This window comes from Physeter macrocephalus, chromosome 11 (assembly GCF_002837175.3).
Source record: "Physeter macrocephalus isolate SW-GA chromosome 11, ASM283717v5, whole genome shotgun sequence".
Lineage (NCBI taxonomy): Eukaryota > Metazoa > Chordata > Mammalia > Artiodactyla > Physeteridae > Physeter > Physeter macrocephalus.
Window position 1 is genome coordinate 146,657,197 of NC_041224.1, and position 16,439 is coordinate 146,673,635.

Here is a 16,439-nt window from a genome sequence, read left to right on the forward strand (position 1 = left end):
TAATGATTTCTGTAAACTGCTATTTTTGCAAAAATTTAAATGTCTTAGTAAGGGACTTTTTGTGCTAATGATATCTCTATGTATTTAACATAGAGAGTTACTGTATAATAGCAAATCTTATTTTGCATATGAATTTTAATATAGAAAAACAATGCCGTTTAATTTACTTATATTTTGTTTAAAATTATCTTCAGCATTTTGATAATTTTGATAAATATAAACTTTGTATGATTTAAAGTAGTACATATTAAAATTTTCATCATGGACTATAACAAACATAATAATTGAGAGACTGAGTTAGTCTAACTATAACTTATTAAATGAAAACATTCATTCTTAAATAAAACAACTATATCTGGAATCTAGAGAATTATTATAATTGCTACTTCCAGTCTATTAAAAAATGTGACATGGAGAATTCCCTGGCAGTCCAGGGGTTAGGACCCTGCGCTTTCACTGCCGGGGGCCTGGGTTCAGTCCGTGGTCAGGGAACTAAGATCCCACAAGCTGTGGTGCGGCCAAAAAAAAAAAAAAAAAAAAGTGACATGTATGCATTAGAAGTCATCAACTATTGGGAAAAACAAAGCCTTTTATTTTCAGGAAGCAAGTGAACATAGTGTTAAATAGATAGTCTCTATATTTGTTTTCAAAGTTATTGAATTTAGAAATTATCTAGTATCTTCTAATTCGTCATACTTAAATATGAAGGTGACTGTATACTTACTGCTTGCTGTCTCTCAAAACAGAGGTCGAAGATTTGAGAAGATAAAGAGGTGAGAGTCGTCTAGAGAGGTGATAATTGACTCTAAGGGAAGTTAGTGTAGAAAAAAAGAGCACAAATTCATTTCTTTTTGAGAAAAATATACATTGAGGGTCGAAAAGTAGAAACGTTCTGTTGTGCATAGAACTTTCAGAGTAGTTGGAGAAGGAGAAGGGGAGAGAGCTATTTTGTGGAGGCCGAGGAGCGTTCTGTGACGAAAGAATGTAGTTGGCAGTGTCATACACCCTTGGAGCCTCCCTTCCCTCACTGCCTTTCAACTCTTTATTTAGAACTCAGTTCTTTCCTTTTGTTTAGTTCCATAACTTTTTTTCACCATGATATCATTTTGATCTCTTTATGTTCTGTGGAAGGCTGTGCTAGGTATTAAGAGTTCTACTGTTTCAATGAATGAAACATCAGCCCTGTCATTTGTAGGAGTAGTAGTACCATTCAGCAAAATGCAAAGTACGCAGGAATTAGAAAGTGGACAGCTAACTTCTTGAATTTGTGTATCATTTTATTTTCTTTTTGGGGAGAGCCAGGGAGGAAGGATCATGGAGAGGGTGGTCTTTCAGTAGAGTCTTAATCATTTGTTATGGGAACCAAAGATTGATAATTTGGAGGTTAGTAATCATAGCTATCATTTATTGAGAGTTTGTTTTGTGCCAGGTACTGTGCCAAGGACTTTGCATGGATTTATCTCATTGAATTCCACAGCTTCCTTATGGGATGCTGGTTCTGTTTTCATAACCATTTTACAGATGAGGAATCAATGGGATATTAAGTGATTTAATTTTTCCCTAGGTCACACTTCTCACAAATGATGGAGCTTACTTTGAATCCTGGCAGTATGAGTGGAAAGCCAGGGGTCTGATGAACGGTTTTGCCTCTCTGAATAGAAACCAGAGAGAAGTAAATGATTCAGAAATCTCAACTAAACATCTCATGTAGGAGATCAGCAAGAGTAGTTGATTTTGGAGTGTGCTTTGTAGTAAGATCTTGTTCTACGTTATGAGAATTTTACTCCTTGAAAGCATATTGCCTCTTAACAATTTAGGCTAATAAAAAATTGCTCACTTTTTTCCTAATTTAAACTTAAATATTGATAGTTCACTTGGCTTGTCTGACTGCCAAGTATTTGCTTCTATTGCATGAAGGAAAGCTTGCCTTTAATATGAGTTGTTCCTTCTGCAAAATAATCTTTGGATCTCTGAAGTCACTTTCTTTATAGTCTTTCATGTTGGCAAAAAATTAAATTCTCAACTACTACAAATGTAGAGACAACTTCTAAGAGCTGAGACATTTAATATGTCATTCTATAACATCATAAATACAATCTGAAAGTACAGGTGGAGAAAATGAGCCCATACACACACACACACACACACACACACACACACACACGCACACATACACGTATAATTTCAGGAAAATATGTAAATAATTAGGGAAGAAAACCTCTTCAGGCCTTTCCATCAACTTTATTGGTAGGGCCATTTGTGTTTTATTCAAAGAGATTATTATTTTAGAGCCCCTGGCATAAAAGGAAGAGCAGTGGAGGTGCTAGTGGCATTGGTGTTCTTTTTTCCCCTTATTGTAATATTTCATACTCAGTTTTCTGTGTCTTTTTCTTATAAGAAAGTATGTTCAGAAGGTAGACTATAAAGGATTAATTCAGATGTCTGTAAAACTAGGTCATTTCTCTGAGATATGGTGTGTGGATTAGAATTGGAAAGTAACCCAGAAGCCTGAAACTACAATTTTTAAGATTCAGGACAATAATTTTTAAAAGCAGTTACCCAACCCTCTAGCCAGTGTTTGCTAATTTTGTTGATATTACTACAAATTTAGGAAAATAATTTGAAAATCATTACTCTGAGGGATGCAAACATTTTAGTACAATGTATGGGAGGTTGCTGCGTGTATCTCTGTGTGTACATGTGTATCTGTATGTATATTTAATTCTGCCTTATTGATGAATAATTTCTGTATGGTAAAATACATTTGTTTTAGCATACACGTCTATGAATTTTGGCAAATCCTTTTTTTATTCTTCCTTTAGCAGCCTTTATTTTGCCCTAAAAAGAGAGTCCATTTTCCTGCAGAGACAGTCATTTAGATGAGACACACATCAAGTTTTTTTCTAAAGTGCCAAAACTCATATAATTCCAGTAACTGCAGATGAGAATTATAACTTAAATACTCCAGGTGATCGCAAATCCTGAAGAGTTCCTGGTTTCTGTGATGGGGAAGAATTTGACTAGTACATAGTTGAACTAAAATCCAGGCAAAAATGCTCTAAAACTTCATCTACTGGTTTGTAATTCATTAACATATTGTAAGACTGTTATTCAAATCTAGTTATGTGGTAATAAGACCTGAGAGTATTTTGTAAAAGTTTGTTTTAAAAATCCCCAGATAAACTTAATTTGCTAATTTTCTATTCTATTATCTATATTTTTCTTTGTTTTATCTGTCTCCTTTTCTTTCCACAAATTCCCAAGGACAATTCCTAAAAAAATTATTAGTCTTATTGTTCGGTTGGAGGTGAATTTATCCCAACAATCCTCAGGTCTGTGGATGTCCAGAGCGTAAATCTGGTGAGCCAGATGGGCTCCTACAGCAGCCAGAGCAGTGTAGTAGGGCACAGTTTGACCGATACTCACTCCCACCAGGCTCAGTGCCCCCAGCATCGCCACAGTGAAGCCACTGAGCCACTGCTTGGTATCTTCACGGAACAGCAGTGCCGTGGACTTAAGCCCGATCAGAGCATCATCTCTCTTGTCCTGATGAGCATAGATAGTATCGTATATTAGAGTCCACATAATTCCAGAAAAATAAAGAGGAAGGCAAACAGATGGATCACAGGAGCCCTTGACAGCAGACCATCCAAGTAATGCTCCCCAATTAAAAGTCAGCCCCAAGGCTAATTGAGGCCAGTATGTAATTCTCTTCATTAGCGCGGGGGGTGGGGTAGGTGATGACAAGAAGTAGGGATGCTGCTCCAAGAGCTGTACTGTAGTAATTCAGACACAGAAGAACAGCCACTGCCAACCAAGGTCAGCTGTCCCCCAAGAAAAAAAAAGGATTGAAAAGTTGAAATGTCTCCAGCAGCTGTTGGGCGACTTGCTGTTCTTATAACCTTTTTATCGTAGTCCTGGTCCCACATGTCATTAATAGTACAGCCTGCTCCACGCATCAGAACAGCTCCAGTGCCAAAGAGAGATAACATGTACCAATCTGGAAAACAACCTGGTTCAGCTGCCAGACCAATGCTCCAAGTACATGGCAGATACAGTAGCCAGGTTCTTTGTACCAGAGTTGTTCCAGGAACTGGGAATACAATGGTGACCAAGTGAGGTCTGATTTCTGTCTTCACGCAGCTATGGGCTTGTCCAACCGCATGAGGCGCAGGTAGGGCTGCAGAGGGCGGGGCGCCGAGTTCACGATCGCTGCCGCAGGCAGGCGTGGCCCCCGCCCGGCTGAGGGCCGCCAGTCTCTCGCGTGGAGCCCACGGGCCGCGTGCGGCAAGGTGAGGGAGCAGCCGCGCGAGCCCCACAGCCACACCTGCGTCCCCGTCTGCAGGCCCCGCACGAGCCCCGCGCCTGCCGCGCCCAGCATGGCGCTCCAGAGAGCCTTGGCAAACCCTTATAGTCATGTAACCAGTACCACCATCAAATTATAGAAGAATTCTTTCTCCCCCCAGAATTCTGTTGTGCCCTTTTGTAGTTAAATTCTCTTCTAACCTTCTGTCCCTGGCATCCACTGATCTGTTTTCTGTCCTATGTTTGTTTCCTGTTCCAGAATGTTATATAAATAGAATCATGCAGTAGGTAGACTTTTGAGTCTGGCTTTTTTCATTTAGCATAATATACTTGTGATTCATCAGTGCTACTTTGTGTATTGGTAGTTCATTTTATTAAAAAAATTTTTTTTAATGATGAGCAGTAAGTATTCCACAGTATGCATGTATCAGTCTTGTTGTTTGTTTTTAAATACATTCACCAGTTGAAAGATGTTATTAGTGTTTCCATTTTTTTGGCAATTATGAACAAAGCTGTTACAGACATTTGCCCTGTAAGTTTTTGTGTGTGAGTTTTTATTTCTCTTGGGTAAATACCTAGGAGTGGAATTGCTGGGTCATATGTAAAGTGCATTTTAACTTTATGTAAGAAGCTGTGCAAAATGTTTTCCAGAGTACCTGTACCATTTTGCATTCCCACCCACAGTGCTTGAGAGTTATAGCTCTCATCTTTGCTAGCACATGCTGTTGTCAGCTATTTTTACTTTATGTTTTAATAGATATGTAGTATTATCTCACAGTTTCAGTTTGCATTTACGTGATATTAACGATGATGAGCATTTTTTTCATGTGCTTTTTTGCTATTCATATATCTTCTTTGGTGAAGTATCTATTCAAATCTGTTGCTTATTTTAAAAATTATTTGTTTTCTTACTGAAGTTTTTTAAGAAACTGGGGTTTTATATATAACATAAAATGTTTTATATATATGCATATATATAAAATAAAAACATAGTGGCTTAAACCAATAAACATTTATTTGCTCCTGATTATTCAATTTCAGTTGGCCTTAGCTGGGCTGTTTTCCTAATTATGTATGGGGTCACTCATGTGGCTGCAGCCATCTGGTGGCTCCATCGTGGTTGGTCAGTCCAGATGACCTACACATGTTCAGTGGTTAGCTGGGGCCATCAGCTGGTTCTCTTCTATCTGGCTACTCTAGCAGGATAGCCCAGGTTTCTTATGCTGTAGTGTTCCAAGAGGGAAAGAGCAGAAACTGCAAGTCCTCTTGAGGCCAAGCATGAGAAGTTGCACCGTGTCACTTCTGCCACATTCTGTTAGTCTTTGCAAGTCAAAGGGATACTCCATTTTCAGGGAATGGAGGTAGGTGCTGCAAAGAATTTGTAGCCATATTTAACCCACTCTCCTCATCTCTAGAAGTAGTGTCGAATAGATTAGGTCAAATCATGGCGGTCTTGAACAGCCAGAGTTTAGTGTAGGCTTGGGTGATAGATAATAGGGAACTGTAATTGGGTTTTCAGCAGAGGAATGATGTAGTGAAAATGGTTGAGGAAGATTTAGATTTTCAGGTGGATTTGGGCCATGTGCTTGACTGGAGTGAAATTAACTGGGAAATACAGTATTAATCTAGACACGAGGTGATGCTGACCTAAATTAATGATTTAATCTGTTGGCTTTGGTACCAAGGTACATCTGCTTATTTTCCCATGTTCCCTTCATGCTTTTATTTGATTTTCCCCAAACATCCCTTTCTTATTTGTTGATTGCCAGCACATTGAGTATATATGTAGTAGTCTTTCTTTTAAAAACTTAGAAATCATCACTTTTTAAGCCTGCCACCCTACAGGAATGTCTTTCATCTTTCATGTTTGTTTTGTCTTAACCTTTAGTAATGTGAAATTGCTATCAGTTCACAGAATCTTTTCTTTTTAGGATTTGAACCTGCCAATCTGCCTCTCAGAGTTGAAATTTAGCAGGAAACACCTGGAAAATTATTGAACCTTGTTCAGAAACCCCTTGAGCAGTGAACCTCAGTGACAGAAGTCCGAACTGGACAGAACTTGTAACATTTAAAGAGTGCTTAATTGACAGCTTTCCTCTTAACTTAATTCCTTATTCTAGTTCCATTTATTTTGGGGAGCATAATTTTTAAAAATTCAAATGTGACTTTGTGGCCTTTTAATAAGGTTTGTTTGTTTGTTTGGTCCAGGAAAGAAAAAATTTCTTCTGGAATTTAGATGTTAGTTATAAACTGTAAATTTTACAGACCACAAAGGAACTATAATTAGCTTACGATTATCTGTTTTTCTAAGCTACGTACTAGTCTTCTCAGTTGGATTAGAGCTGAAGCAAGAATCTTCTGGTGGAAAAATTTGTCTCAGGCAACAAAATTATGAAACACTGACATGGGTAGAAAGGAGACTGGTAGGGTTTTTCACAGGTCATGTCTTACTTCTTCTTTTTGAGAAGCTGGTATTAGAAATTGGAGATGTGTTTGTTCCTGTTAGTTGGTTGGAGGATTTGCTGTAGGCAGTCTTCTCCATAATTGCTCATCTCGCTTATAAAGAGTGTACTGCTTGTATTCCTACAGCAAGTGGATGGGTTGGAGTGTGTAGAGCATCTAGCTGTTACCTTCCATTCTTTTTTACTTTTAGTTTTGCAGCCCTGCATCCATTATTCCTTATGCTATCCAGAATATCTGGGCTTCCCTGGTGGCACAGTGGTTAAGAATCCACCTGCCAATGCAGGGGACATGGGTTCGAGCCCTGGTCCGGGAAGATCCCACATGCCGTGGAGCATGCGCCACAACTACTGAGCCTGTGCTCTATAGCCCGTGAGCCAGAACTACTGAAGGCCATGTGCCTAGAGCCCGAGCTCCACAACAAGAGAAGCCCGTGCACTGCAATGAAGAGTACCCCCCGCTCGCCGCAAGTAGGGAGGGCCCCGCACAGCAACAAAAGACCCAATGCAGCCAGGAAATACATAATAAATAAATAAATTTATTTTTTTAAAAAGAATATCTTATTTTTCCTTATGGAAAATACTCCTTCCCTATGTTAGAATATTTTAGTGAGATTTTTAGTCAAAATTCCTAGCCTTCTCAGTCTGACAATCAGATGCTTTCTCCCTGGAATTTGTATTAACCTTTTCATATATTGCTGTATTAGATTTGCTAGTGGATTTTTTTCCATGTTAACAAGACATGTTTACCTGTAATATTTCCTTCTTATAATGTCTTTTGGGTTTTGGTATTAAGTTTATGCAGGAAAATTTTATTCTCTGGAAGGGTTTGTATAAAATTGATATTTGTTCTATTTTAAATCTCTGTTAGAATTTCAGTGACTCTGTCTGGGCCTGCAGTCTTTTTTTTTTTTTTTGGCTGCAGGGGGTCAGAGCTTGGTTTGGGTAGGGACAGGAGATATGTGGGAAGGCTTTAAATTCTAGATTTGATCTTCTTAATAGAAATTGGACCATTCACATTTTCTATTTTTTCCTATGTCAGTTTTGGTAAAATGTGTTTTTCAAGAAATGTGTCCATTTTATCAAGATTTTCAAAAGTCATATAAAGTTGTTCATAATTCCTTTTTACTTTTCTTCTTCAGACCTGTAATATCTGTAGTACTGTTTCCTTTTTCATTCTTGATATTGTTTGTTTGTGTTTTCTCCTTTTATCTTGCTAAGAGTTTATTGATTTTATTTACTTTTTCAAAGAATCTCTGGTTGTTGTTTTTTTCTCCTGTTATATGTCTGTTTCTATTTTATTGATTTCTACTCTTAGTTTTATAATTTTTTTCTTATAGTTTCTGGGTTTCTCTTTTCTTTTTAAAGCTTTTTCAGAAAGAATTTTATATTATTGATTTTAAGCATTGCTTTTTTTCTGACATATGCCTGAAGAGCTGTAAATTTCTCTCTAAGCACAGCTTTAGAGAGCACAGTTGCATCTTGCAAGTTCTGACAGTGACCTATTTTAATTGTTATTCAAATAAAACTATTTTCATACTTCTTTTGTGATTTTTTTTTTTTGTTCTTTAACTCACAGTTAAAGGAGTGTGTTGCTTAATTTCTAAGTGGGACAATTCTGTTATCTTTTTGGCTTTGATTTCTAGTGTGTTCTTCAAGCAGATAGAATTATATTCTGTATCATTTCAGTTCTTTGAAATTTTAAATGGCTCAGCAAATGACTTACGTTGATGAATGTTTTAAGAGAAATGTGTATTCTGCTCTTGTTGGATATGCTCTTCTACACATGTCATTTAAGTTAGGTTGGTTAACTGTGTTATTAGTATTTTCTAAATTTATATAGAATTGTTTTTTTAATCTGCTTGTTCTATCAGCTAGCAAGAAAGCCATGTTAAAAATCTCCAACAGTGGTTACAGATCTATTTTATTTCTTTTCACCTCTGTCAACTTTTCTTTGATACATCTAAAGCTATTTCATTTGCTACAGGAATATCTTATTTTCTAATGACCTCATTTGTCTTTAATAATACATTTTTAGCTATAAAGTCTAATTTATTTGGTATCAATATTAATATTGCTACATTAACTTTCTTTGTGTTAGTGTCTGCATGACATTTCTTTCATCTTTTAAATTTTAACCTTCATGTGTTTTTTATTAAATATATTTAAACAGATTTAATTATTTGAAGTGTTTCTTATAAGAATAGGATTGGATTTTGTTACTTTTTTTGTTCAGTCTGTTAATCTCTGTCTTTTTATTCAGTTGTTTTATCCATTTACATTTAATGTATTTACTGGGTATAAGTCTACCACATTGCTATTTTTTCCTCCCTTTTGGTCTCATCTCTTATTTTTTTCTTTGCTGTTTCCTTTTGGATTAAACAGTTTTTTTAATTGTTATTCTGTTTTCTCAATTATAATAGTTTTAGTTATACATTTTTATTCTTTTAATGGTTACCCTAGATACTATCAAATATACCCTTTTAATGCAGTCTATCTTAAAGTAATATTTTTATCATTTCTAGAGCAGTGCAAGAATTTTGTCCTACTTAAATCTTTAACACCCCTCCCCCACATCCACTTTTGGTCTTTTTATTGTCATATATTTTAACCCAATGTCTGTTATAAACTGTACATTATGTTATTATAATTTTGATTTAAATTGTCATATTCCTTTATAATTAACTACATATTTATTCTTTTTAATGTTCTTTATTCCTTCCTGCAGTTTAATTCTTCCATGTTGATCATTTCCATTCAGCCTGAAGAATATCCTTTAGTATTTTTTGTAGTGCAGACTTGATGGCAATAAACTCTTTTAGATTTTCTTTTTCTGAAGACTTTTTAAAAACATTTAGTTTTGAGAGATATTTTTTCTAGCATAGAATTTAGTTTGGCAGTAATTTTTTACCACACTTTTTATGTCATTCTGTTGTTTTCTAGCTTTCATAGTTTTTGTTGAGGAGTCAGCAATTTTAATTGAAGTGTATCTTTTTCTTTGGCTACTTTGCATTTTAATTTTTGTCTTTGGTGTTATACAAGTTGACCATGATACGCAGATATGACTTTGTTTTTATCCAGTTTGAAATTCACTGAGCTTAATTCTGAGATTTGATGTCTTTTATCAGTTTTAGAAAATCCTTACCCATTATCTCTTTAAATACTGCTTCTGGACTACTCTTTCTCTTTTCTCCTGGAACTCCACTTACATATATTAGCAAATTTCCTTTTATGGTGTCTCTTGTGCCTTTTATGTGTCTGTCACAATGTGATTTGTCTTTGTGCTTCATTTTATATATTTTCTTTTGAACTGTATTCCAATTTATTTAATCTGTTTTCTTCTGCATTCATTCTGATGTTAAACACACCCAATACTAATTTTTATATATTTTGATTCTGGAATATCTAGTCCATTTTTTTGGATAATTTCACATTTCTTTGTAAATTGTTTTTTTTTTTTTTGGTGGTACGCGGGCCTCTCACTGTTGTGGCCTCTCCTGTTGCGGAGCACAGGCTCCGGATGCGCAGGCTCAGCGGCCATGGCTCGTGGGCCTAGCCGCTCTGCGGCATGTGGGATCTTCCCAGACCAGGGCCCGACCCGTGTCCCCTGCATCGGCAGGCAGACTCTCAAACACTGCGCCACCAGTGAAGCCCTGTAAATTCTTTATTTTTCATCTACTTTGTCCATGTTTTTTATAATTTCTTTAAGTAGTTATTCTGATATAACTATTATATTGTCTGCTAATACCTGGATGATATCTGGATCATCTTTTGATCAACTTTTATTTTTCTTTTGATTATTGGCCACATTCTTTGACTCTTTCCATGTCTAGTAATTTTTATTTTTGTCAGATATTGTGACAAAATATTTTGATAAAATATTGTGTAAAAGTAGTGTGGAGGTTACAGAGGTTTCCCTCTGTTAGGGATATATTATCTCTGGGCTTACTATCTCATTCAGTGCAATCAGGGATTGAGCTGGGTCATGGCTGCATTATGGTTTTAGTAAAACTTAGCCCACTTCTGTTTCTTCCCTGTTCCTCAGGAGTAAATCTTCCATGCTTTTGATTAAGAATTTGGTGGATTTCTTTGAAGACTTAAAATACTGTGGAAAATTTAGTCTGCCTTTTAGATGTTTTAGGATTTGCTCTTTGCCTCTTACACTATGTAGCATCTAAATATGGCAAACACTGCATAAAAACACTAGCTATTAAGTCTCAAACAGAACTTTGTCTTGTAATATCACAAGACTGAGAAATTTTAGTCTGTCTTAAAATTGCTCTCTAGTCTCCCTGGGAGCCCTAGAATTAAGCTAATATACCATGGATAAAACTGGTTATGTGTTTAGTGCCCCTGTAGTTTCCAAATTTTTAAAACCTTTTGTGGGATCCAAGCCTGTGCCTCACATCTTACCTAGAATCAGGAAGTGCTCCCTAAGTAAGAACATGGCTAGTTATAGAATGCTGTCCTCTGGACTTTTGATTAATCCTGCACTCAATGTACCTCTCTAATGGCTTTAAAATGGGTTATATTTTCAAGTTATTTTCTTTTTTTTGATTGTTGTCATTATTACAGCAAGAGTAGGGTTTGCCATTACATACTACATTCTACCTGAAACCAAAACTACCTGGATTGAAAATGGTTTGAGTTATCACAATACTACTGCTGTAAAGAGATTCCCATTAGTTCCTATATCTACGTCCCTGGAGCTGTTCTGATTCTTGCCCACTTTAAGACCTGGTTCTTCAGGTTTTCCTTGGATTTGTTTTTAACTTTCTCTCCCATTGTATCCCCAGGTGTGTGGTAAAGGAAAGGAGGAGTTTGGGTGGATTGGAAGTTTTTAACTATCAGAGTAATCTCTGCTTCATTGCCCAATATAGTGAATCTCTTAGGAGAAAGAGATCAAGATGAGATCTAGATAGATTGAGCTTGATGTGCTTGCTGAACCTATCCAGTAGAACGTTAGAAAGTTAATCTAGAAATCAGGGAAAAGGCCAGGATGAGAGAGGAAGATACCTTTGGGAATTATCCATATGAAAGTAATTGCCAGAAAATGTGTTGCACAAGGTAGAAGTTCCTCCATTCATTTCAGGTGACCCACAGTAATCATGGGTTTAGAGAGGAGGAAGTGTGAGAATAGCATTAACATACTTTTATTTGTAGGGTCAGCAACATCCTCACATGACAAGAAATTTTTCAACCACTGCACCTGTTTCATGGATATAGCAATAGGTTATGTGGCACAGAACCATAGGCCCACATATATTTTTCCACACGATTATCATTACTAGCTTTTATGGGGACAGAACATTAGTAGAAGACTAGCATATTGAAGATGTCATGTTGTTTTCATCAACATTTATTATGTTCTCTTAATTTTCTTCTTCATACCCAGGGTTTTATGTGTATTTCATTGGCTGTTTAATTGCAGTGGGAAATGATTCAAAGCCAAGATGTTAGCTTCTGCTTTTACTCCCAGCTTCTTGATTGTTCTAACAACAACAACATTAGTAGCAGGAACAGCAAGACAGCAAAATAATAATAGCTGTTACTGTGTATTAGGCCATATTATAAGCAGTTTATCTCAACCTCTACAACAGGCTTATGACTTAAATACTCACATTATCCTCATTTTATAGATGTAGACAATGAAGCACAGTTAAGTAGTTTGCTGAAATTTATATAACTGTAAAAGGTAGATCTGGAGTTCAGATCCAGACACTGACTCCCTACTCCAAATTCCTTTTTTTTTTTAATTTCTTTTTTAAAAAAATTTTTATTGAAATATAGTTGATTTACAATGTTACATTGGTTTCAGGTATACAGCTAAGTGATTCAGTTATACATATATATATATATACACAAATATATATATTCTTTTTTTTTTACATTCTCTTCCATTATAGGTTATTACAAGATATTGAGTATAGTTCCCTGTGCTATATAGTAGGTCCTTGTTGGTTACCTATTTTGCATATAGTATAGTGTACATATTTTAATCCCAAACTCCTAATTTATCCCTCCATAATCCAAATTTGTAATCACATTACTATGGTGCCTGTAAAAGTAACTGCTATGCCAGAATAAAAGTGCCACAATCCTTTTTGTCCTAATATTCTTTGCTTGTAGTGTATTTGGCAGGGGTGGGGGGTGTCCAGAAGACTAGAACATAGACCATAATATTTCTGTCAGGTTCCTTTCCTCCCCATTAACCATTGAACTGACTTCAGAATAAGGAAAATTATCAAAGATAAAGAAGAAGCATTTCATAATGATCAAGGAGTTCTCCAAGAAAACAACCAATTCGTAGCATGTATGCACCTAGCAACGGAGCATCAAATACATGAGGCAAAATATGTAAGGCAAGGACAAATATATAAATCCACTATTTTACCTAGAGACTTTAACATCCCTCTTTCAGTGATAGATAGATCAAGCAGGCAGAAAAATCAGTAAGGATATAACTGAGCTGAACAGCATTTTCTCAATCAATTTAACCTAATTGACATTTATAGAATATCCAAAAACAACAGAATACACATCTACCATTGAAAACCCTCCTATTCTGATGTGCTCTCTGCTTGGATAGGAGTGTTTCCTTTATAATTTCCTGTAGCTTGTCTTGACATATTGAACAGGGAAGTCTGTGTATTTGGAGAGGGGGCAGGGAAGAGGATTGGACTGTGGACATTTTTTCTTATTTATAGAGTCAGCTGGAAGTCCATTCTGTAGAGAAAAATTCCTTTTCCTCTTCATTCTAAGCTCTGCCCACTTCTTATTTCCAGCAAAGATGGTTTAATAAAAGCCAGCTTTGTGGAATATAGGGTAAGATCATGCTTTCTGCTTAGGAATTATAATCGCTTCCCTCATTTGCATCGATACACTCATATATAATGTCAGAATCACCACCGAGCAGAGAAAATTAGAGTAAATTAACTTTCAGTATTTGGGAAAAAAAAATACAGTATAAGATTTCTGGAGCTGTTTACATGATTTTGAAGAGCAAATGGAGTCAAGTAGAATTTCTGTAGTTCTTAAATCAAAAAATGTAGGCCACTAATATTATAAACAGGAAGGAAATGGCAAAGCTTAGTGAAAGGCACCAGATAAATTGTGGAGTAAAAAGGGGAGTCATGTTTCATGATTTGTTCTTTAGTTTATTTTAGGTTCCTTAGAACTAATTTTAAAACAAAATTCATCGAATTATTTATATCTAACCTGTTAAACAGGTATATTATCAATTGTAGTACAACAGATTACCACAAACAGTGGTAAAAAACAATACACACTTACTATCTCACAGTTTCTCTGGATCAGGAGTACAGGCACAGCTTAGCTGGTACCTCTGATTTGGGGTCTCTCACAAGGCTGCAGAAGGTGTTGGTTAGGTCTGGGGTTTCATCTCAAGGCTCAACTGGGTGAGATGAAAGGAGCATGGGTTTCTCAGATTTGGGTTTGGATCCCAAGTCTACCACTTACTAACTTAATGATCTTTAAAAAGTCACTTAATCTTCCTGACCCTCAGTTTTTTCACCTGTAAAATGGTAATAATAATCTCTATTTTGCAGTGTTGTTAAGTTTTAAATGATATTTAAAAGCATATCTAGAAGAACTCCTATCTATTAGTAGTTCATCAATAAATAGCTTTTTAGCTAATGGTAGTTGACAATTTTAAAAGCACATGACCTTACAAACTTTCATAGAACTCAGAATACTTGTTTTTATTTTTTAATAGAAAAAATTATCTTATATCAATTAGCATAACAGAATAGATTTCATGAAATGTACATATTCTTCAGAGTGACCATTTACCCTGAAAAAATCAGTTAACCTTTTTGGGACTAGCATCTGAAACTAGAGAAAGTTGATAGGGATAGATGATCACATTCAATAAATTTGTAAGTCTTACAGAGACAAAATAGTTGAATCATATACTAGGTTATAAAGGAGTATAGAATAGGCTTTGTTACTTAGAATTTTGGCTCTCATGACTGAATTATATGATTTTTTAAAAACGATTGGTGCTTTTATATATGGGAATTATAGTTGCCCATTGTGAACTTTATTTAAAATATAGGAATTTTAATTATTTATTATAACTACTCAGAAAGGCCTCTAGGGAAGAATGCACCATTCTTTAAGAAAGGTGTCACATGAATAATAATATTAAAATCTTAAATAACTAAATTGAAAACCTTTAAACTTTGTGTTTGAATTTTCTCTTCCACATATAAATGTCATATAGGCAAAGTGAGTATGCATTAAATATTTTATAATGTGTGAATATTTGAGTTTAGGGGCTTGATTAAACATTTTTTTACCATTTATTCTTTATTCTTTTATTCTAGTATTACTGAGCTGACTATGGTTCCAGACACTTATTAATAATGGAAGATAAATAGTAACAGGAAATATGGCCATAGTGATTCATCAATTTCAGTGTCACTTTATTTACAGATGACACATAACCTGCTATTACTGTGTACAAAAAAAAAAAAAAAACTTCACCGGGGGCTTCCCTGGTGGCGCAGTGGTTGCGCGTCCGCCTGCCGATGCAGGGGAACCGGGTTCGCGCCCCGGTCTGGGAGGATCCCACATGCCGCAGAGCGGCTGGGCCCGTGAGCCATGGCCGCTGAGCCTGCGCGTCCGGAGCCTGTGCTCCGCGACGGGAGAGGCCACAACAGAGGGAGGCCCGCATACCACAAAAAAAAACAAAAAAAAACTTCACCGGGCTATTTCTCACATTTCTTTTAGGTGAACTTTTATTTCACTGGGAAGATTTTTTGTTTGTTTTTAAAATATTTTTGAAATGTCATATTGACATTTATAATTCATTTAGGTAAAATCATGAAACAGTCGTTGTTTAGCTTGATCAGTATTCTAGACAAAGCTGTCTGAAAACAAATATTAAAAGACTCAATATAAATATAAAAAGACTCTAACTCAATAAATTAGAGTTAGCTTATGAATTACAATGGCTAGAAGGAGGTATAGTATAAAATAGCACCCTGTGCTTTTCTTGTTGTTGGTTCAAATAAATTAAGTTTGATTTTAATACAATCCTTTTGTTGTTTTAAAATGTATGCAAAAGCTGTTGCTTGGCAGAGATATTTTATGTCAGAAATGCATAAGAGAGTATGATGTTTGGAGTAATAAATATGGAATACTTATCTGCAAATAGAGACAAAAGGGACACGCAAAAGTATAGTTTAATGTTAATTCTCATTTATATTCAGTAGCACTTCAAAAATATTATCTCTTACCATATGATATGTACAAAAGCTAAAACGATTTAGTCATTTTTCTGTAAGTCAATGGCAGAAGTTAAAAATAGAATCTTCCGAGGAATTATGAAGTTGTATCTAATTTTCAGTACACTGCCTATGCTGTCATTTTTTTATACCCACTCAAGTTCCTCTTCTGTTAAATATTATCTCAGGACAATATGTTTTACTAGCCTACAGATAATGACAAACTATCCTAGTTATTATTACAGTTATCCTTGGTAATTGTTAAATGTGATCAGAGGTTTCCACATATCAGTATTAGAAATGGCCACATGAATCATTACATCTTTAAGTTATATAGATGCGCCTGTGTAAGCTATGGGGACTACGTTTCATATTTATTGAGCTTAACTGCAGTAATAGCTTATAATCTGTATAAATAAATACA

At 35.6% G+C, this 16,439-nt stretch overlaps 1 protein-coding gene and 1 pseudogene across 7 annotated transcripts in view; one reads left to right on the forward strand and one right to left on the reverse strand.

Moving 5' to 3' along the window:
- FUT8 (fucosyltransferase 8) overlaps positions 1-16,439 on the forward strand; it is a 336,029-nt gene that overhangs the window by 173,955 nt on the left and 145,635 nt on the right. The gene's annotated exons all lie outside the window — the stretch shown is intronic.
- On the reverse strand, positions 681-4,394 carry LOC102986402 (4-hydroxybenzoate polyprenyltransferase, mitochondrial-like; annotated as a pseudogene).